Here is a 22,351-nt window from a genome sequence, read left to right as displayed (position 1 = left end):
GTTGGTTAAGTGTCCAACTCTTGATCTCAGCTCAGGTCTTGATCTCAAGATTGTGGGTTCAAGTCTCATGTTGGCCTCCACGTTGGCATGGAGCCTACTTTAAAAAAAAATAGGCTCTACAGAAAGGATAAGGAGCTGTTGAGGGTACTGTCAAGAGAGATGAACTGTGGGGTGCTTTCATTTTAGGCAGTAGAAAAAGAACAATTATTTCTAGAAACTAAAAAAAAGTCAGAGGGATGGAAAATAGAATGGAGGGCAGGTGAGAATGAAAATTTCTATCTATCTAGGGCCACTTGGCCTTCTGTAGAATGACTTAATTTTGATTAGCTGATTTTGACCAATTATGGTCTACCTAACTTATAGTCAGGGGTAGGTGTAGATGAGAACCCAATTCCTTAGAGCCATTAATATCTTAGGGAGCTTTCCATTTACAGTTGCCCAGCAAAGAAGTCTTTAGCCTCTGCTGGCACTAGGACTCCTGGTTTAGACTTTCACAGGCTATCACCATTGTTCCTGCAACCCAGGAAGGGAGGCTGAACTAGGAGCAGGAAAGGTTCATGTAGGAAGGGTGGAGTTTTGGGAAGGCTGTAAAATGTAGAGCTGGTGCAGAAAGATCAGTTAATACAGGGGACAGCCATAAACATACACCAAAAAAAGATCTGTGTGGTGGAACCTTCTTTCCTAACTTATGATTCACTGTTTTAAATGTTTGTGTTTCCTTCTGCAGAAGAGCATAAGTGCTATTAAACGAAAGGAAAGGGGAATCCAAGTCCTCAAAAATGTCCCTGTCCATAGTAATCTTTTAGAACTGAAAAAAGAAAGTTCTACCTAGAAGAGTCTAAGTGAAAAGGAAGGAATCCCACTATTATACTACTATTCAGAAGACTGAGCAAGAAATTAAGTATTGCAACATTTTTCTTGAAAATGTCCCCTCTACTTGAAGAAGATCCCATGTAACTCTTGTGTTTTCAGATGAGGATTTGAGATCTCTTCATGGGATGGACCTGGATGGAGGAGGCAGCTGGTAATGCTGGACAAGAGCTTGGGCTCTGGAACCACGTGCCATGGTTTGAATCCCATCCTATCCACTTCTAGCGCTGTGACCACGGGAAGATTATTGATTCTCCTTGAGCCTCGGTATCCCCATCTATGACATGGGACATGACATGTTTTTCTACTAATTAGGATTTAATAAGACAATGGGGAAAAAAGATGCAAAATCACCAAGATACATTCAGTGAGTTAACATGTATTAACTCCTTTTCTTTTGCTTCCTTATTTGGTAAAGCACTCACATATCCTTAGTAAATCTTCCTAAAGGGCAACCAGTAGGAAAGTATTTTGATCTGAGATTTGCATAGCTAAGTCTTCGAAGCTTTTCAAATTTTAGGGTCAGAGGCAAAAGGCAGAGGTTTTAGAATAATAATTCATTAGGCTGTAAATCCCTTAGCATTGGGGAATACTCCTTTCATATTTTTATATAAAGCTATTCACTCAGTATTTATTATGTGCCAAGAACTGGTTTTAAGTGATTTACATTTATTCTTTCACTTAGTTATCCCATATCCTAAAATAAAGAGTCTCTGTTCCCGTTTTAGAGGCATGAAAACTAAGGCTCAAGCTCAGAAGCACCGTACGGCTTCCTTGGAACCTGATGCATAGTAGACACTCAATAATTAATTAATGGTTGAATTAATAAATTGCCCCGTTATGCTTATAGAGCACTTTCAATTTATGCATCCTTTCCCCAACCAGATCTTTTTTTATCCTTTTCTAAGGCAATCAAATCATTCTTTCCCTCTTCTTTCGCAGATTGGAAGGGACCTCATTGCTCTTAGATACAAGTAAGTGCCTTAAAATATTAATGGTTTTGAGCAGAGTAAGACAGGCTTTCGGCTCAGTCCTTCTGATTGGTAAAGTCTTCCAGAGGGGGGAGGGAGAAATTGGCAGGAGCATGCCCGATTCTAAATAGCCCAAACCTGCTGCTTATAGGCTCTATTCCTTGCTAAGAGTGGAAAGCCAAATGACAAGACAAAAGATGAAAGTCAGTTTTGATGTTAAAGTCTGCTTTGGTGTCCTTGTAATATTGTCATAGATCATTTATACTAACTTAACATAATTACTTTAATAGTGATGCGTATTATAAATAGACGAATCATCTTGAATGCAAACTGTAGAAATTAAACAAATTAAGTGTTTAGCTCAAAGGTTTTTTTTTTTTTTTTCCTTCCTTCTCTTCTTCTTCTTCTCCCTCTCCTTCTGTGTCTCTTCCTGAACACAGGCAGCCAGAGATTCAGGCCCCCAGATTTCTCTCTGCAGAGTGTACTTTACCTTTTGGATGGGACTTTAAAGACTTTAAACAGCTTGAGACTTATAGTTTGCCACAGGAGCATGTAGCAAATTCCTGTTTCTACTTTTTGAACCAGGAGCTGGAGTATAAGAGCCCTGCGCAGGAAGTCGCAGGTGGTGGGAAAGGGGAAACAAGGTCATTTTCAACCATGTACATTGAGGTTGTACCTTTAAAGTCAATTCTAAATTTAATTGAAAGCTGAGGGCAGAGAAGCCAAGATCGGAGCAATGTGGTGATTTATTCTGAAGCCTGTAAGAAGTCATGCGGCTGAATGTGGGATGAGCTGGGGCTTTAATAAAAATGGCACTGGGGAAGCCAGCGGGAAGAGGCACAAGAATGGAACTGGGTTAGATGAAGGATCTCCAGGCCTGAAAGGGAGCGGGGGTCTGAGAGAGCAGTGTTTGCCCAAACTCTGCTGTTTTTACCATGATGGATGCACATAAGTAATCCGCATCAAAAGCAAAAACCAAGATCAGACGGAAGCCACCAAGACTCTTTAGACAGTGAATTTTGCATGAAATCATTAAGGTGTCCAAATTGCAGAAAGGCTATGGAATGAAGGGCAATGAGAACTCACCTAATATTTTTTCTAGCTAAAATTTAGCTGAAGAAAAATGACATGCTCCTTTATTAAAACACTACAGGACTTGACAGCAAAGCTCCCACACGTTTCTATGGGTGTTATTGTCTACTAAATTATATTGGACCATTTGCTACAAAAAAATCCATAACATATTCTCAGAATCAAATCTTCTCTGTTGACAAATGTTTAGGAACAATCTTTCCAAGCTAAGAGGAAAAAAAGGGAGGAAACAGAAACTTGTTAGCAGATATTATATTAGAAAGGAACTGAGCTAGAAATTGTACTTCCTGCCTGAGTTCTAGGCTCTCTGACCTGAGGAAGGGGCTGTTTGTCCCTCCAGCGGTAGGGATTACATGATTTGTCCCCATGACTCTAATTTTTATAGATTTTTTTTTTATCAACCTCACATCCTATTGAGCATAATTATTATTATTGATCTTAATCTTAGGGCAAACGTATTGCATGTTCATTGCAGAAAACTCAGACGATGCAAGAAAGAATCAAGAATCAAGAAGAAAATAAACATCACTTGTAATCTTACCATCCAGAGATAACCACTGTTAACATTTTGGTCAATATCGCTCTGATTAAGATAATATTCAAAGGACCGGGAAGGTTTCACTTCGGAGAACTAGGCACTGCTTCTCGTTGAGGGGTGATTGTCATATGCAGAATTTGGATGTGGTCGTGGAGGCTCTTGTGCACATCTGTAGATAAGCGATCAGGAACTTTGAGTCAGCCTTTTCCTCATTGCTCTCTTCTTTCTAGTGGGCGGGGCCCCTCTGAAGATCTCTATTTCCACAGACCAAACCAGGCAAGGGTCAGTCTGGATCCCATGAATCACGTGCTTGTGGCTACCAACTTTTGGCCACCACCAAGTTTCAAATAACTTTGTAGGGGAGTTTAAATCTTTATTTCTCTCTCTCTCTCTGTGTGTGTGTGTGTGCCTGCTTTTTCGGTATTAATTTGGACAAGGACGGGGTAGCAATAATGGAAACCTAAAAATAATTGATGTGTGGGGGTACAGGAATTATGAATGAAGTTTCTTCTAATTATTTCCTATATTCTTGTGACAATATTTGTGTAACAAATGAAAATCATAAGAAAAAAAGGTGACAGGAAGAGGGGCAGATGAGGGTGAGGGAGTGGGCATGAAATTCTTTAGAAACAAGCATTTCTGTATAAAGCTAGAAGTTTCAGCTTTCTAGGTTCAAAAAACTCACAATAACAATGCAAAAGACCTGGGTTCCAATCCCACTGCTGCCTGCTGTTCAGTTTCTCTGAGCTTCAATCTCATTATAAGTAAGATCAAAATACTGTTTTTACCTAATTGACTTTACAAAAAATGTAAAACGGAAGTTCGAATGGGGTAATTATGTGAAGAATAATGTTATTTTAGGAGTCTGAGACCTTGGGTTTTACAATTATATTTGATGGTTAGAATTACTTTGATTTGCCATAGAATTTTCACGTTTCTAGGGGATTTCCCTTATGATAATGTTGCTTCTGCTACAACCAGTGGTGTTTAATTTCTGTCTTTCAGGGAGTCAGAGTAAAGCCATGGAAATTCAGGCATGAATTGTGAGAGGCGTTGGACAAGTTAAGCTCACTGAAACTCAGTTTCCTGTCCTGTAAAATGGGGATAATAAGACCTACCTTTCAGAGTTGCTAAAAACACTTAGGAAAAATGTATGTAAAACACCAATTGGTCACAAAGTAAGTGACCTATCTATGGTGGCTGTTATTGTTATAACGGGATCAATTGTTAGAATATTCTCCCTCAGCTCCCTACTCTCAGTTCATATGTAAAAATTCAGGATGGTTGCTCAGAAGTTCCCGATACACTGCCCTTCCAGTCTTGGGGAATTTTTTTTTTTTTGTGTGTGTGTGTGTGTGTGTGTGTAATCTTAGGAAAATTTTCTGACCCAGTACTCGAGGAGCAAGGCCCTTAGTCTTCTAAGGGATTCTGTTTTCTGATGATTCTATTCAGAAAAGGCAACCAATAAACAGAGTCCAGAAAAAATTTAGTTTTACCAGCAAATTAGGACTTTGCTATGAACTGTCAACCTGGAAATAAGACTAAAGAAGGTCATGGCCCTCTGCCAACCTGTACCAAGAGAAATAGGCACATGGTCAAGAGATGTGTCAGTATGCTCTGCTTCTGGTTGTTTATTCAAAAACATGTCTTAGACACTCATTATGTCCAGAGATGCCTTGGCTCTGGGAATGCAAAGTTGAGAGGTAGTGTCCACTCTGGTTACTTCTTTTCTTTCCTTTCTTTTTTTTTTTTTCCTTTCTTTTTTTAATTTAAATTTTGGTTAGTTAACATACTGTGTGATATTAGTTTCAGGTGTACAAAATAGTGATTCAACACTCCATACAACACCTGGTGCTCATCCCAGCAAGTGTGCTCCGTCATCCCCATCACCTGTTAACACCCCTCCCCTCCCCCCACCCCCTACCACCTCCCCTTTATTAAGCATCAGTTTGTTCTCTATAGTTAAGAGTCTTTCTTGGTTTGCCTTTCTCTTTTTTCTCCCATGATCATTTGTTTTGTTTCTTAAACTCACTGTGATTACTTTCAGTTTCAATTTTCAGGTTGGGCAGTAGAAGGAAGTGAGTTTGAATCCCAGTTTAGCAGCTTAAGTGACCAGTGCTCCACTGCGTACTAGCAGAGTAACATTATGCAAGCTGATCAATCTCTCTGAAAATCATCTTTTATACTGGCACACTGGATGAAAACAAAGTGCTTCCTAGACAAAAAAAATGAATTGAGAAAATGAGTTAAAGCGCCTGGGGTGGCCACATGATAGGTACATGGAAAATGATAATACTGGTTGTTATTAGTATGATGAGATGGCATCTTCATCTGTGAGGAATGCTCATATAGTGGCAGGACGGATAAAGTCCTGAATACACATATGTGCTCGCTGTGCTTTGGTATTACGCATGAAGGCAGAAACGATGAAGCCTGTGTGAAGAGGATACGATCAGGGGAGGTTTCTTTTCTTTTCTTTCCTTTCCTTTTTTGAAGATTTCAAAACGAAATCTATAAATGAAGATTTCATTTATAGTGAGAGAGAACACAAGCAGGGGCAGAGGGAGAGGGAGAAGTAGGCTTCCTTCTAAGTAGGAAGCCCAGGACCCTGGGACCATGACCTGAGTTGAAGGCAGATGCTTAACTGGCTCGGCAACCCAGGTGCCCCACCATCGGGAGGTTTCAAAAGAGATATTTGCTCCTCACCTTGAAAGATGGTTAGAAATTCTCCAGGAGAAAAGGGGGAGAGGGTGGCCCAGGTGGAGGAGGAAGCACAAAGAGGGCATAAGGGTGCAAAGGATGATGCTTGGGCAGGAACGTTGCCCTGTGTCTTGAGTGGAATATGGTCCCCTGGTTAAGAATGGTGGGAGATGAGGTGGAAGGGCACTGCTCTTCCATACTGGAGATGGCTTTGTATATGCAATGCCACTGGTCTTGGCTTCTTGAGCAAGAGACAGACAATGCAGCTATGCTAGATAGCCTCCATTTGCTTCTCCAGATTTATCCTTCACTTACTTTCATCTGCTCAAGAGCTATGGGGCTGACATGTTGTAGACCTCCCTTGATCCCTGACTTCCAGTAGGACAGGCCAATGGGACACAGGGAAGAAATCAGAAGGAAGAAAACTGAGATTAGGGTATTTATTCCCTTGATGGAAGTCATGGCACCTGTCAGTTGGCTTTCCCACACAGCTGTCTACAAATACTCCTTTTATTACCCCTCCCTAAATTACCAAGTCTGAGATATGAACTGTTTTGTGCCAGGACCTTGACTGATACATAATTTAAATAAGTAATAAAAATCAGTGTGTTGGGCGCCTGGGTGGCTCAGTGGTTGAGCATCTGCTTTTGCCTCAGGTCATGATCCTGAGGTCCTGGGATTGGGTCTCACATGGGGCTCCCCACTGGGAACTTGCTTCTCCCTCTGCCTATGTCTCTGCCTCTGTCTCTGTGTCTCTCAGGAATAAATAAATAAAATCTTTAAAAAAAAAATCATTGTGTTAGTGGGAGAGGACTAAGGCAGAGAGACCGTGGCACTAATACCAAAAGACTATGAAATTCCAGGCATATAATTTACACAAGGATTAACGGCTTGTCCGTTCTTTTGTGGCTGCTAGTCTAGAACAACATGGAGACATGGTATGGTTTTTTGGAAAATATCCCCTTATCTCTAAGCAGGAACGAGGACATGACTGACTCATGACCTGATTGAAGGGTGACACCGTGAAATGCTGTTCCCCATCTCGACGGGTGGATAGGCTTCAGGAGAAAGACCTTGAGATAAGCTGTCTCATGTCAAGATTGTTTTTATTAGGATAACTACCAAGACAGACAAAAGGTAAAGTGGTTGTGGTGACTAAGGTGGCAGATTATGAAGAAAACCTTCCCTCTTCTAGGTCTGCTTTTCCTCTGCAAGGAGCCAACAGAGCTTCTGTTCTCCACCTCCACTCTTTACCTTACCCCAGGTATGTAGGAACAACCTGCTCCCTCTCCTCCACTCCTGTCCATCTTGTGCCATGGGAAGGATGGGATGGAACCATTTACTTTTTGTGCCCCCCCCCAGGGGTTAGAATGCTGGGCCTCAGCTTTAATTATGAAATAAAAACATGCATTTTCTATTTCTATTTCTATCTAAGAAATTTAGACAGTGGTGAGGAAGAGGAGGAGGGGGAGATGGGGTGAGGATGTGAGGGTAGATAGGACTAAGTGACTTCTGCTGAGCAGTAATTGCAGTGGAGAGTAGAAGACCGTTCTCAGACCTCTGAGGCATAGCTGGAAGCATTTCATTCAATAATCATTTCCGATTGAGAGCTGTGTATGCAGGGCACTGCTGGGCTTTGGGGAAATGCAGAGCGGAATGGAGGGAGGATAATGTGGGGTGAGGATGAGACCCACACACACATATGTGAGGAGATGAAGGAGCTGGGATGGGGTTTAGAAGACAAAGAGATGAGATTGGGTTGTGGAAACTGGACCAGAGAGACAGTATTTGAATTTGATCTTGAAAGGTGGGCAGACATGGAAGTATCAGGGGGTTTCTGGGTTCTTCATCCTTGCCACCTCCCTTGCCCTTTCCCCCAAAGCAAGGAATCTGCTTCATTTCGTGTAGAGGACAATTTCAAATATTTGACGAATAAGCATTGCGCAAATAAAATTTATCCAGGAGACGCTTCGAGATAGATGTGGTTAGCACAAATTGTATTTTGCATCGGCTACCTTCATCATCACCTCAGCCACACCAGCAGTAAATTAATATGTGCTTCTAATTACAGAACTAATACACAAATACTTTTTGATCTCAAAAGAATTGAACCATTTTAGTCATAACAGAGGTTCCCTTTGAAATTGCCACCCCCGAGCCCATATTTACTTCTAGAAATACATTGTTCCGTGTGTGGGTCTGTGGTTACATAATGGCGTCATACGGTGTGTTCGTTCTGCAGTCTGCATTTATCACTCTCTATACCTCGAAGCTCATTCCGAGTTGCTTCACAGAGATCTACCCTCATTCTTTTTAATCCTGCCCAGCATTTGTTTGTTTCTAGAGATAGTTTTGGAAACACCTTTCATAAGTTTTTCAGAAACATTCCTGATGACAAAAATCACCCAGGCCTATTCATAGCCTTCCCCAGGAGAATCTGTTTCTGTAGGACTGGGAAGGGGGTTGAAGAAATTATTTTCAACCGATATCCCAGGTGATATTAATTTGCAGTAAGTTTGGAAACACTCTCATGGTTGATTTAATTATTTCCCTATCACAGGGCATTTCGGTAGTTTGATTTTTTGTGTGTGACAAATAATGGTGCAGTGCATATCCTTGTGCCTTCTTTCTCATGCATGTGTATCTTTCTGAGGTTGATAATGAGAAATGGAACTGATGGATCACGTGGTATGTGCATTTTAATGTTATACTAGGTACTGCCAAATTGCTTCCTAATGCAGCCGCAGTAACCTTTGGTTCCATCACTGGCTCAACATTATTCTTCTCAGTATATCAAAAAGATGAATTATGTCCGATCTTTCATCATGTCCTAACATCAAGCTGTACCAGAACTCATTATTATACCTCTCCTCATCTGTTCTTTCCTATTCCAGTAAAGATAACTAACGCTCACTCAGACACTTGGAGGTTCCTGGCTGGCTCCAGTTGGTGGAGTGTGCAACTCTTGATCTTGGGGACGTGAGTTTAAGCCTCATGTTGGGTATAGAGATTACTAAAAAATAAATAGAAAGAAAGAAAGAAAGAAAGAAAGAAAGAAAGAAAGAAAGAAAAGAGCGAGCAAGCTTACCCAGATACTTAAGCCAGAAATCTGGAAGGCTTCTTAGATTCATATTACTTCTCACCCCTCAGCACTAATTGATCACAAAGATGTAGCCTATTTTATCACTTTAATATCTAAAGACTCTGCCATGTCTACCATCACTACATTATTCAATTCTGGCTCTTTTTTTTTTTTTTTTTTACTTTAGGCAATGTAATAAACTCCTCATGAGTCTCTCTGCTCCTCCTTCCATAACCCCCTAATATTCATACATATTAATTATATCAGCACACTGATTACAACTTTTTTTAAAAAAGATTTTATTTATTTATTTGAGAGAGAGAGAGAGAGAGAGCACATGAGTTGGTGGAGGGGGTGGTTTACAGAGAGAGAGAGAGAAGAAGACTCTTTGCTGAGCAGAGAGCCCAACACAGGGCTCGACCCCAGGACCCTGAGATCATAACCTGAGCCAAAGGCAGATGCTTAACCAACTGAGCCACCCAGGCGCCCCCTGATTACAACTCTTTAATGCCTACCAATTACCACCAAAATCAACTTTAGACTTAAGAATTTTCAAAGAATACAAAATTAAACAACCACTTTTTGTCCAATTTTTATCAATATCCTGCTTGATAGAAATGTTACTTATGAAGAGTTGTTTGAAGGACAGGTAGCCTGTCTATTTTTCTAGCTATTCTAGATTTTATTCATCAAAAACCATAAGCAATCCCTAGTCGATACTGTTATAATTCCTTGTAGATAGCTTCCTATGAGTTACTATTTGCTTTGTGTATTTTCCTTTTAAGAAGCAGGGCAAAAAACTCTCTATATTCTCAAAATCTAGAACAATGTTTTATTTACATAAACATATATGTATATATATTATACACACACACACATTAAATTGAAACCAATAGGAAAAATCCAAACTCAATCATCCACCCTAGGACGTCTCTTCTGGTTATTTTTACCTACTATCCATTACGTAACCCCAGACCTACTTACTCTTCCCTGCATGATCCAACCTTTGTTATGCCTCTGTGCTATATCCTCTGCTTGGACTCCTTCCCCCGCCTCCCTTCTTGTCAAGCTGAGGACTCTAATTTAGCCAAAAGACCAACTCAAAGTCACTCCAGGTAAGCTGAGTTGCTCCTTCCTCTGTGCTCCCATAGCACATGATCTATCAATCAGTGCTTCTCACGTGGCTTTGCAGTTACTTGCTTTTATGTCAATCCCGTCCTCTAGAATGTGTGTTTCTCTAAGTCAGGGTATATGTCTTCTTCATCTTTATATCCCTCATACTGCCTAAGAGAAGTATGGAACTTCACACCATAGTTGTTTAATAAGTATTCATGGAATAAATGAATGGATAGCCCTGGGCTTTTTGATATGAAAAGAGGCAACTCCTTTTAATCTTCCTTCCATCCAGTGCAGGAACCTGGTGCCCCTGACATGGCCATGATCACCCAAATGGATGTAACTGTTATGGACAGCTGTGATTGCAAGAAAGAGAAATTTTTTTTTTTTAGACTTTATTTACTTATTCATGAGAGACACACAGAGAGAGGCAGAGACATAGGCAGAGGGAGAAGCAGTCTCCTCCCAGGGAGCCTGATGCGGGACTCGATTTCCAAACTCGGGGATCATGACCTGAACCCAAGGCAGACCCTCAACCCAGCCGTCCCAAGAAGTCTTGAACTATGAAGGACATTTGCCCCCTGCCTTTGGGACAGAATGTATATGTCTGGACCTCTGTGACCAGAGGACACAGCCGGCCAGGTCTCAGGTTCTCGTTCTGCCCAAGAGCCTGGCTTGCTGGGCTGGGGAGGTTTGGATATACTACATATTTTTTCTTCTGACAGTACCACCTCTTCCTACAGAAGGCTCAAAAACCTTGGAAATGAAGTCATTCCACAAAGGGACAGTTTGCTGCATTTGTTTTGAATACATCACAGACAGATATACTAAATTCCATTAAAATAGACAGGATTTTTTTTCTTTAGCATCAAAGAAGTTGGCAAATATTTTCCCTCATAAGGTGAAGTTGTGTCTACTGAGCAGTGAGATAACATGTCTTTGGTTTTTGTCCCGTGTGTGAGATAAATGTCATAATATGTATTTTGAAACAGAAAGCAGATTTAAAAAAGCAAGCAAGTAAATCGAGGACCCATCACAAGGCGTACAACGGAATGAGGAACAGCTGGGTATAGAAAGAAGGAACTCTTCATTAGTGCTTATTAGCAGTCCCATGGGTATGGTAAGAGCATAATAAAGCAGCAGTTTTGCCTGGACCCCGTGGAGGGGATGGGGACGCAAGGGAAAAGGGAGGGTGGTCCTGCTGCCTGGAAAAGCCTTACCCCCGACTTTGGGTGAAGGCTTCCCAGGAGGCCTTAATTAACCATCAAGGAGTTCCATGCAGGGATTTTTACAGTTTTAATAATGATTTTTACATTTAGGGTTTTTCTTGATTTTGGAGTCTGAGTTTCTGTTAGGATTAAGTTGGTGACAAATTGTGTTACTTTCATTGTACCTGGCTAACAGGAAAAAAGCATTAGTAGACCTGATGCCTAAGAGACATGCTGGCACTGTGCAAAGGTGTAGGAGTCCCACAGCCAGCTGTGGAAGGAGGATTCATAGAAAAGCAGTGAGAAATTGGGTCATCATCTAGCACCCAGAGTGGCCTGGGCTTGGGGACCAATGAGATCCGCTAACACGTGTGCCTTGAAGAGCAATGATTTGGTTTCAGCAAAATGTCACCAATTGTCACATTAAATTAGTGTTCACTTGGGGGCCCTTTGCTGACTCGGTTGGAAGAGTGTGCAACTCTTGATCTTGGGGTTGGGAGTTCGAGCCTCATGTAGGGTGTAGAGATTACTTAAATAAATAAATGAATAAATAAACAAACTAAAAAAAATAATGTTCACTTGAATTCCATCAATTTGGGATTTGATTTTCATTTAAATTTATTTATTTATTAAAAAAATTTTTTTAAAATGTATTTACTCATGAGAAACACAGAGAGAGAGGCAGAGACATAGGCAGAGGGAGAAGCAGGTTCCTCGCAGGGAGCCCGATGCAGGACTCGATCCCAGAAGCCCAGGATCATGACCTGAGCCTAACGCAGATGCTCAACCACTGAGCCACCAGGTGCCCCCATTTATATTTATTTTTACTTAGGGTAACTGCGTGATGGGTATTAAGGAGGACACATAATGAGATGAGTACTGGGTGTTATACTATATATTGGCAAATTGCATTTAAATAATAATTAAAAAAAATAAACTGAAATTAACAAAAAATTTATTTTTACTGTATTGTTGCCTAAGTTCTATGTACACAAGGAGTTAATGCCTATATAAATAGTATAATATTTGAATAATATTATAATTAAAATCGTGTGAGTCAACACCGGATCCCTAAGAGTTTGGTGTTTTATTTTTATTTTTTAAAGATTTTATTTATTTATTCAGAAGAGACACAGAGAGAGGCAGAGACACAAGCAGAGGGAGAAGCAGGCTCCATGCAGGGAGCCCGACGTGGGACTCGATCCCAAGACTCCGGGATCACGCCCTGGGCCGAAAGCAGATGCTTAACTGCTGAGCCACCCAGGGATCCCCTGAGCCACCCAGGGATCCCCGGTGTTTTGTTTTATTTCTCCTTTGAGAGGGATCTGTACCTCGTTTAAGATTGAGAAACACTGATTTAAAATCTCCTTCCTCAAACAATTGGACATTGATATAAGTAGATTCCTGCTCTAAGGGCAGAAAAACTCTGGCTGCTAGTGTCCTACATGGTCATGTGAGAGCGTGAGAGCCTTGGACATTTGATGTAGGAGCTGACATGAACTGTCCGATTCAGACAAAGGACTTCACACATTAAACTTCATTTAATTTTCACAACTGCCATTGTCCTGATTTTGCAGACTGGAAACGAATAGGCTTGGAGAGGATAAGGAAGTTAAGCATGGACAGATTTAGGTAAGTGCTACAGTAGGATTCCAACCCAAGTATGTATAGCTCTAAAAGCCAGTTCCAGCCTTTGTTTTTAAATTTTTCATTTTTTTCTATTCCTCTATCAATATTATATATGCCCATGGTTTAAAGAATAAAATGGTTCCCCAAATTTTATAAAGAAATGCAATAGTTCTCTCCCTCTCTGTCCACCACTTTCCCTACCCCCAAGGCAATCACTTTCATGTATCAGTGTTGCTTTTTATACTGACCTCCACTTTTCTATCTAATATGCTAATATTGCTGACTTCTTAATTTTTCAGTTCTAGGTGCTAAGTAATAACTTTTCACTGTAGATGAGGGTTAGCTTTCTTCCCTCCTGCCCCCAGGACACTCTACTACACAAACCACCTTCCGCATCCCCTCTTTCTTCCCGGTTTAAGTATGTCATAATTTTTGTTTGATTTGCCTTAGGGTTGACACTACAATGACCATTCACAGCTGAGTCATTTTGCAAGCCATGATATTGCTTACCTTTCCATTTGGCTTGTTTTCTGTGTGTTTGTTTTATTTTCTTTTAATCGTTTCAGCCTCTACCTTTTGGGATTTATCTTCCTTCGAGATGTGCAGATAAATCACATACCTACCAATTTTATCCCCTGGAGGTTCTCTCCAGGGACATTATGGTTTGCACCAGTTTGGGCTAGTTGCTGTCAGAGATTCCTTTCACCATCACCCGGCAAATTCCCTTCATTCCCCTCTGTGGAATACTGCTTCCTGTATCTGTGATTTTCTTTTGCTGGTTTACTGATCAAATTCCATAGCTTCTTGAAAAAGTATAGGAGAGATAACTGTTGAAAATGTGTAATTCTGGAAATGTCTCCCCCCCCCCATCATCATAATGATGAAGTTTTAGTTATGTATAAAGTTCCATATTAAGGCACATCTGGGTGGCTCAGTGGTTGAGCATCTGCCTTCAGCTCAGGGCGTGATCCCGTGTCCTGGGATCGAGTCCCTCATCTGGCTCCCGGCAGGGAGCCTGCTTCTCCCTCTGCCTATGTCTCTGCCTCTTTCTCTGTGTCTCCCATGAATAAATAAATAAAATCTTTAAAAATTCAACATTAATAATCATTTTCCTTTAGACTTTTGAGGCCTTTATTGATTTCTAGTTTCCAGTTTTTCTATAAAAACAATCTGAAGATCTCTTGTTGTAAGCTGTTTTTTTCCCTCTCGAAGCTTGTAAGGTCTCATCCCAACGGTATTACATTTTTCTAGAATATGCTTCACTGTGAGTTTGTTTTTATTCTTTTTCCTAGATACTCAGGAAGTCTTCTGAATTCAAAAACTCATGCCTCTATACTAGGAAAATTTAAATATGATTTCACTATATGATAAGTTTCCATCTTCAATTTTATCTGTTCTTTTTGGAACTCCTATTCTTTGAATATTACACCCCCAAGATTATCTTCTATCTTTTCTTTCCTATGTTCTATTTAATTTTTTTTATCTTTAGGTCTTTTTGCTTAATTTTCTGGCACAGTTTTATCTTCCAACACTTCTGTTGTGTTTTTCATATTTTTGATTTCCAATCATTCTTTTTTTGTTTTTTAAATGTTGATTAAAACACAATATTCCATCTTTGTTTCATAATTGTGATATTTTGCGTGATAGTGTTTTTTGTAGTTTCTTTTTCTCATTGTATAATCTTTGTTTCATTCAAATTGCTGTTTTCTGTCCATTTGTTTTGGTCGCTGTTTTAATGTTTGAGGTTTTTCCTAGCAACCAGTCTCATCTGTCTGTTCACATCTAAGCGATTGGAAGTTTATCAGTTGAGGTGCACTGGGGGGCCATGTGGCTAGAATTTTAGTTGGGGAAACTCTAGGATAGGTTAATATCTTTAGATTTTTTTAAAAAAAAGGTTTAATTTGTTATTCATGAGACACACAGAGAGAGAAGCAGAGACATAGGCAGAGGGAGAAGCAGGCTCCCTATGGGGAGCCTGATGCAGGACTTGATCCCAGGATCATGACCTGAGCTGAAGGCAGACACTCAACCACTGAACCACCCAGGGGCTCCAGTACCTTTAGATTTATTTTTTTTTTTCCTTTTGAGTTGTCAGAGAAGTGCTTCCGTTTTTTGATTAGAGGGTGAAGGCATGGCAGCGTAGTGTAGAGAGAGCACTGGCAGGGTGCACGCTGGTGTGGTGTGTGTGGGGAGACCTCAGCATCTGCACTCAGACATCCTTTGACTCTGTACAGTACTCTGTCTTCAGCTGTTCCTGGTCTCTCCCCACTCCAGAGACCCTCTGTTTTACTCTCAGAGAATAAATCCTCAGTCTTTTGCAGGGAGAGAGAGGAGGGAACTGTTCTCACCCAACTGTATAAGGTCGGGGGGGGGGGGGGGGTAGGATCTGGAGTCTCCTAAGGGTGGAAAAACAGCCTCAAGTGTATCTTTTCAATAAAAGGCAAATAGTTGTTAAAAGTAGAAAAATTATAAGTAGGCCAAGACAAAAAAATAGAAAATAAAAACCATTCCAAATCTCAGTGTCCAAAGGTAACCACAGCTAACCCTTTGGTATATTTCCTTTTCATCTTTTGACCCGTGTGTGCATTTACATATGTTTGTTTTATTTCTTCAAGCAGAATTGTGGGAATGCAATGAATATTATTTCTTAATTGTTTTCTGTTTACCATAAATCATAAGAGATTTTTCAGGAATGGCTTTAAAAGACTCTTACCAGCTTTTTGTTGGTAAATGCCTTTTGGAATCTAATAAAAAACATGACTGAATTAGTAAGCCAGTCCCTGAATTTAGAGGTCAAATCCGACCGCTGTCCCCATGTGCACCTTGTATCCTTTTAAGTTAGTTAGTAGGAAAACGGAAACATTCAGTGAAAAGAAGTAAAATGGGTGGTAGGACCCACCAAAGGTTTTAGGAAGTGCATTTGGTTGCATTTTTAATTTATTCCTTTTCACTAGCAACACCAAAAGTTGAAAATGTCAGGAGCTGACTGTGAGAGAGAGAAAAAAGGAATTAATTTGTTATCAAAAGCAATAGGATGAGACCTTGCTGCTCAATTCCATTGTTTTGTGGAATTCACTTTGGCAGGTCACGGGCAACTCCCATTGACCTGAAAACCAAACAGGGGACAGCATAGATTGGGCATAAAGGAAATACATGTTTCTTGATCCAGGGGTTGCAGGAGGCAGGTTTTGACTTCTTTCTTCATTTGGGGAATTTGGCCCCTTACAGTTGGCTCTTTCCCCCCTAACCAACTTTGTGCCCCTTGTCTTGCTAGAGCAAAGAACAAAGAACAAAACCTTGTCTTGCTAATGTGCCTGTGGAAGAACTCACTTTAAGACATTGCAGATTAAATGTCCTTCTGGGTATTAGTCATGTGAAGTATAACGACCTACGTAGGGGATTCAGGCAAATTATATATTCTAACCAGGGCTGTAGGGACCTGCTCCCCCTCATGCCTTGCGGGTTGTTTATTCTCTAAGCAATTGTAGGCAACTTTGTGCTTATAGATAATTGGATTTGCCAGGTATGTCTCCATTGAGGATAAGGTTTATCTCGAATAGTTTTTTTAATAACCAGGAATAAGCGGATAATTATACTTACTAAGGGTCTCAAAAGCATACTGTTCATCATGCAAATTGTCCAAAACTACAGTGATGGTGGTTTTGCACCGTGTCGTGTCTGGACAGTCAGTTGGGATTTGTCAGTCACCTTAGATAATTTGCTAAGACCCTAACCTTTCTTCTTTCCCACATTTTTCTTCCTCTCTTCCTTTTCTTTCCTGATCAGTGGTGCTCTGGACCAGCCAATGGAGGATTCTAGGAGCTCAAGCAATTGCCGATACCAAACTGAGCATCTTTTTGAGGTGTGACCTGGCTCAGCTATGAGAATTAAACCTGGCATGATGCATAGAGTACTTAGGAGACAGAATGCTTGGGTTCTAATTCTGACTCATCTTTTCTTATCCTTTTTACTTTGGGCAGGTCTCTTGTGCGCTTTGGACTTGTTTGTTTTGTGATTTTTATTACTTTTGGTGCCACAATCCCTTGAGATGCCTTCATTAATTGGGAAGTGTTTGTTTGTTTGTTTGTTTTAAGTAAGCTCCATGCCCACCGTGGGGCTTAAACTTGGCCTCGACATCAAGAGTTGATGCTCTACTGACTGAGTCAGCCAGGTGCCCCAGAAATTGTGTTTTATTCTTTGTCACTTTTATGCCACTAAGTCATGAAGTCAGAACCCAAGTGGTCTTAAGCAGGTTAGTTAATTGTTTTGTGCCTCAGTTTCCTCATCTATACTATGGTGATGATAATAGAAACTACCTCAGAGCTGTAGTGAAGATTCATCCATCCATCTAACCACCCATCCGTTATTAATCCCCTACTATGTTCCAGGCGTTGATTTTCTTCGTGGAGATGATTCATACAAAGTGCTAATACGGTGCCTGGCATGTTAGGAATGCTCACTGCACATCAGCTAACGTTACTCTCACAGAGAAACTGCTTCATGCTATTATTAATATTACCATAGATAGAAAATACAGGATTTCTCCAATTGTGTATGAGTTCCTTAATGTGCATGCACAAGAAAGAAATTAAAAATAAAGCAAACATATTCTGTCTCTCCTACCCATCTGTGAGTTCTTCAAAGCTGGCTAAAAACAATCTTATTAAGGTAAACTTTACCCTCTGCACATTAGAAGGCCCAGCCTTGGTAGGGTCCTAATAAACATGGAGTAAATGAGTGCAAGTGAATGTGACTTCCATTCTTCAGATTGAATTTAGGAGAACAGAATTCCATGTTAACGCAAAAGAAATCTGTGGGAGGGACTCATTTGGAAGAAGGCACCTGTGGGTGGTTGTCAGCACAATGCAAACATTCTTTGCTTTGTCACCCTGCCTCCTTCTTACCATTGGCCCATTTCTCCCTCTGTCTGGGTGTCAAGAAGGTAGAAGTAGAGAAGCCCTTTGCCCCTTTCCCTGCCCTTTCATCCTCCATTTTCCTGGACTCTCGGACGCATTCCATCATGCCTCATGATCTCCCTTTTCAACCACTTGATCAGCATGGACAGCCTCCCACATCCCTGACTTGTTCCCCCATTGCCTCGGTTGGACTAAGCCCCTTGCTCACATTGGCATTCAGGCTTTGTCCCCTAGTTTAAATGATTGCAGTGCTACTTGTGAGCCAATTATCCTGGCTTCGAAGGAAGGAATAAGTAGGAGGAATATTCAAAGAAATCATCAAGTGGAAGGGCTAGAGGTGATGAGGCTGGGAAGGATGAGGAGATAATGATGGCAAGGAGGCGGTGGTGGCGACAATGCTTCTACCAGTTCACACAGAAAAGTTAAAAAACAAAAACAATGTCTGGACCTTTTTATAAAGTTAAATCCTTAATTATTTTACTTTGAGATGATGACCTCTCAACAATTATTGTGTAGGCACGTTCTTTCTTTTATGAACAAATGGTAATGAAATAAAGAGTTGGTAAGTTGGTTCATAATTTTATTATTATTTTTTAAATGAAATTGTATTGGTCTGGGAATGCCTGGTAGAGAGGTTGAGAACTCTTAATGGCTTTGGAGTCAGAGTTTAGGCTTAAATGCTTTGTGTCCTTGGGCAAGTGACTTAACCTTCTGGGTTTCAGTTTCCTCATCTGAAAACAGTAAGTGCCTTGCAGAGGTTAAAGATGACAATGAAAGACACATGCTTAGCACCATGTGGAGAACATAAAGCTCACTGTTAGGTTTTATTATTATTAATATAATGATAAAAGGAATTTACTTGTATTTAGGTACTAGCTTCATGTGTGGGAGTGGGTTTTAAGTATTGGCAGACTGGCAACAATTTGGGAGGACCAGATTGATTTTTCTTTTCTTTTTTTTTTTTTTTTTTTTTTGAGATTTTATTTATTTATTTGAGAGAGAGAGCAAAAGTGAGGAGGAGGGTCAGAGGGAGAGGGAGAAACAGACTCCCCACTAGGCAGGGAGCCTGACATAGGACTCAGTCCCAAGGCCCTGAGATCATGATCTGAACCAAAGGCAGATGCTCAGCCAACTGAGCCACCCAGGCACCCCTGATTTTTCTCTAGTATAATTGGAAAGGCAATGGACTTGGTGGCAGATCTGTGTTTGCAGCCCAGTTTTGTGATGTGCCAGCAGAGTGACCTTGTGTAGTTGACACTGGAGCCTCATTGTCTCCTCATCTATAAGATGTGGTAATAATGCTAACTATGTAGCATTCTTGGGGGGCACTGTATTCAATAATGGGTAATAGTAATGGTCCAGGATAGTAAATAAGTGTTTGCATAATTAATTTTCACACAACCCTTTAAGGCAGGTTTCATGACTACTCACAGTTTAAATACAAGAAAACTGAGATAATAATGTTGTATGATGTCTGGAGGTAGCTACACTTGGTGTAACCATAGCATGATATAGTTGTCCAATTACTAAGTCATATACTTGAAACTAATGCAACAAAGTGTCAGATATACTTCAGTTTTAAAAATAGATAAGTATGAGAAAACTGAGAATAAGGACAAATACCTTGTTCAAGGTAATACAGTAGCAGAGGCCAAATATGAATCCAGACTGTCTTATTTTATTTTATTTTATTTTATTTTATTTTATTTTATTTTATTTTATTTTATTATTTTATTATTTTCCTCTGACCAGATTTCTTGAACATAACAAAATTCTACATACAAAGTGACCTGGACCTGCTGCTTCAAAACATGATCTTTTTTTTACTAATATTTTGATAAGTCAGGCCACTGAGTGTCAAAAGCAGCTTACTCTAAAATTAATAGAAAAGTGCCCAAATCACACTAAATAAATGGCCTCACTACTGGAACTTTAATAGTTCTACAACATAATTAACGTTGGTAGGATTGAGCCCCTCTGACAGGCTGCTGGAGAACTGATATGAGATGTCAAGAGGCCATTTGGTGCACTGCCACCGTGATGCGTCATGTTTCTGGATCATAATGTTCCCATTATCAGATTCTAGACACACCACAGGAATATCAGTGGGGGCTGAGGTCAGCTTAGCTGCTTGCTGGCCTAAAACAGATATCACCCCAGCGTGCTCAGCAGACAGGGTCCGCCAGCAGCCCAGATCAAGTCCTTGTGAATCTGTGCACAGGACTCCAACAATGGATGGACTCTTCACTGTGTCCTCCAAGGGCTGTTCCAAGGTCACCTCCATTCCAGCTGCTGCCTGCCTAGCCCTGAACCCAGGCTGTCTTTAAAGGCTACCCTAATGGGGCACTTGGGTGGTTCAGCAGTTGAGCGTCTGCCTTTGGCTCAGGTCGTGATCTCGGGGTCCTGAGATCAAGTCCCACATTGGGCTCCCCGCATGGAGCCTGCTTCTCCCTCTACCTATGTCTCTACCTCTCTCTCTGTGTCTCTCATGAATATATAAATAATTTTTTTTTAAAGCCTACTTCCAGGTGCCTGAGTGGCTCACTTGGTGCCTCAGTGGCTCAGTTGGTTAAGCATCTCCCTTAGGCTCAGGTCATGATCTCAGGGTCCTGGGATCAAATCCCGCATCAGACTCCTTGCTCAGTGAGGAGTCTGCTTCTCCCTGTCCTCCTGCCCCCACTCCCCCTACCCCCTCTCCTTTTCTCATGCGATCTCTCTCTCTCTCCCCCTTCTCTTTCAAATAATTAAAATCTTTAAAATAAAAAAATAAATAAAATAAAGGCTATGACTCCCTTAACTACTAAGCAACACTCTAAGGGATAAAGGTGCCATGTGGAGATGGTGTGAAGATGCTTACAAGTGAATTATATTTGGGAGGAGATGCAGATCACAAAGGTAACAACACCTATGTGGAAAGGAAAGCCTTTTTTTCCGAAGGTGTATTTTCTTAATTTGTAATTTCTGGGCCATAATTTGTTCAATTTTTATATATGCGCATAGTAAGCATCTAATAGCATTTGTTTGCTCAGTCAGTATGGAGTTTGGGATGCGCATACATTCCTAGAATAGGGGACTAAGGCGCCATCCCCACCCTTGGGGAGCGGGCAGTTGTTAGGGGGACAAACACACAATTGCACTGTGTGGAGACAAGCTTTGGAGGCTGCTTCAGTGCCCAGGGTTGGAGCACTGGGCTGGAGGGAAGGGAGTGCAAAGAGGGGTGGGGGGGAGCTGTCTCCACACAGTTGTCTCCCCAAGTCAGTACGGAAGTTGAGGAGGAGTTAGTCACATGACCAGGAGATGAAGAGCCTTCCAGGCCAGAGGTTGCAAACTGGCAGCTCCCTGTTGCTCAGCAGATGTGTTTTGATTATTCACAACTACTTGCCAACATTTAGAAATTGGGAGCTTTCACATGAATAAGGTGATATCTGGCTTCTCTTGAAAAACTGGAAGCTCTAGAGGTCCAGGGCCCACCTTCCTGCCCGACTACATTGCTGGGCCAGGGGGAGGGGACGCTCTGAAGGGACAGCTCTGTAGCATTGTGCCTAGCAACCAACTTTCCTATCCCTCTCTAACACAGGGCCTGAAAAGAAAGGAAACAACATGGGATTTGTCCTGGCAGCTGTTTGTAGTTGCTCGGATATTAAAGTTTCTGACACAGAGCTTCTGAAGAGGGGCCAAGCAAAGTGATTAAAAATTTTAATGGATTTATAAATGGCCAGTTGATTATATTAAATGACAACAGGAGGAATGGCAATAGTAAGAACTATTTCCTTTCTTTTAGGTTGATTTTTCAGCTCAGGTGAGGGGTACCTTAATTTATCGAAAGGCGTAAACGTGAACTTTGTGTACTTTAAAATCACGATGCTTGAGCTTTGTTGCTTTGAAAAGTAGCAAGGCCCAGGCCATATCCCAGGCCAGTGATATCAAACTCAAGCATTCAAATAGTTTTTTTTTTTTTTTAAACTCTCCAGGGGACCCTGTTGAGCAGGGGTTGTGCAAACCAGAGGTCCAGTGCCTGCCTCTTCCTCTCAGTGTCCTGGAGCCCTGGCTCATCTCCAGTGACTTGCGAGTCAACTGCAACACTGTCTCTCAGGATGTCGATTTTCTAGGCTGCTGGGAAGAAGCTCAGCTGAAAGTCCACACCTGTTTGTAGCTCTGATTCAGAGGAAAGCCCAGTTCTAAATCCGAGGGAAAGACAACTTCTCTGCATGTTGAAGAGGATTGTTGCT

At 41.0% G+C, this 22,351-nt stretch overlaps 1 pseudogene; it reads right to left on the bottom strand.

Moving 5' to 3' along the window:
• Nucleotides 1-20,131: 20,131 nt before the first annotated feature.
• Nucleotides 20,132-20,406, bottom strand: LOC140598232 (ragulator complex protein LAMTOR5 pseudogene; annotated as a pseudogene).
• Between the last annotated feature and the right edge of the window lie 1,945 nt (nucleotides 20,407-22,351).

This window comes from Vulpes vulpes, chromosome 3 (genome assembly GCF_048418805.1).
Source record: "Vulpes vulpes isolate BD-2025 chromosome 3, VulVul3, whole genome shotgun sequence".
Taxonomy (NCBI): Eukaryota; Metazoa; Chordata; class Mammalia; order Carnivora; family Canidae; genus Vulpes; species Vulpes vulpes.
This window is presented reverse-complemented; position numbering and strand designations above follow the sequence as displayed.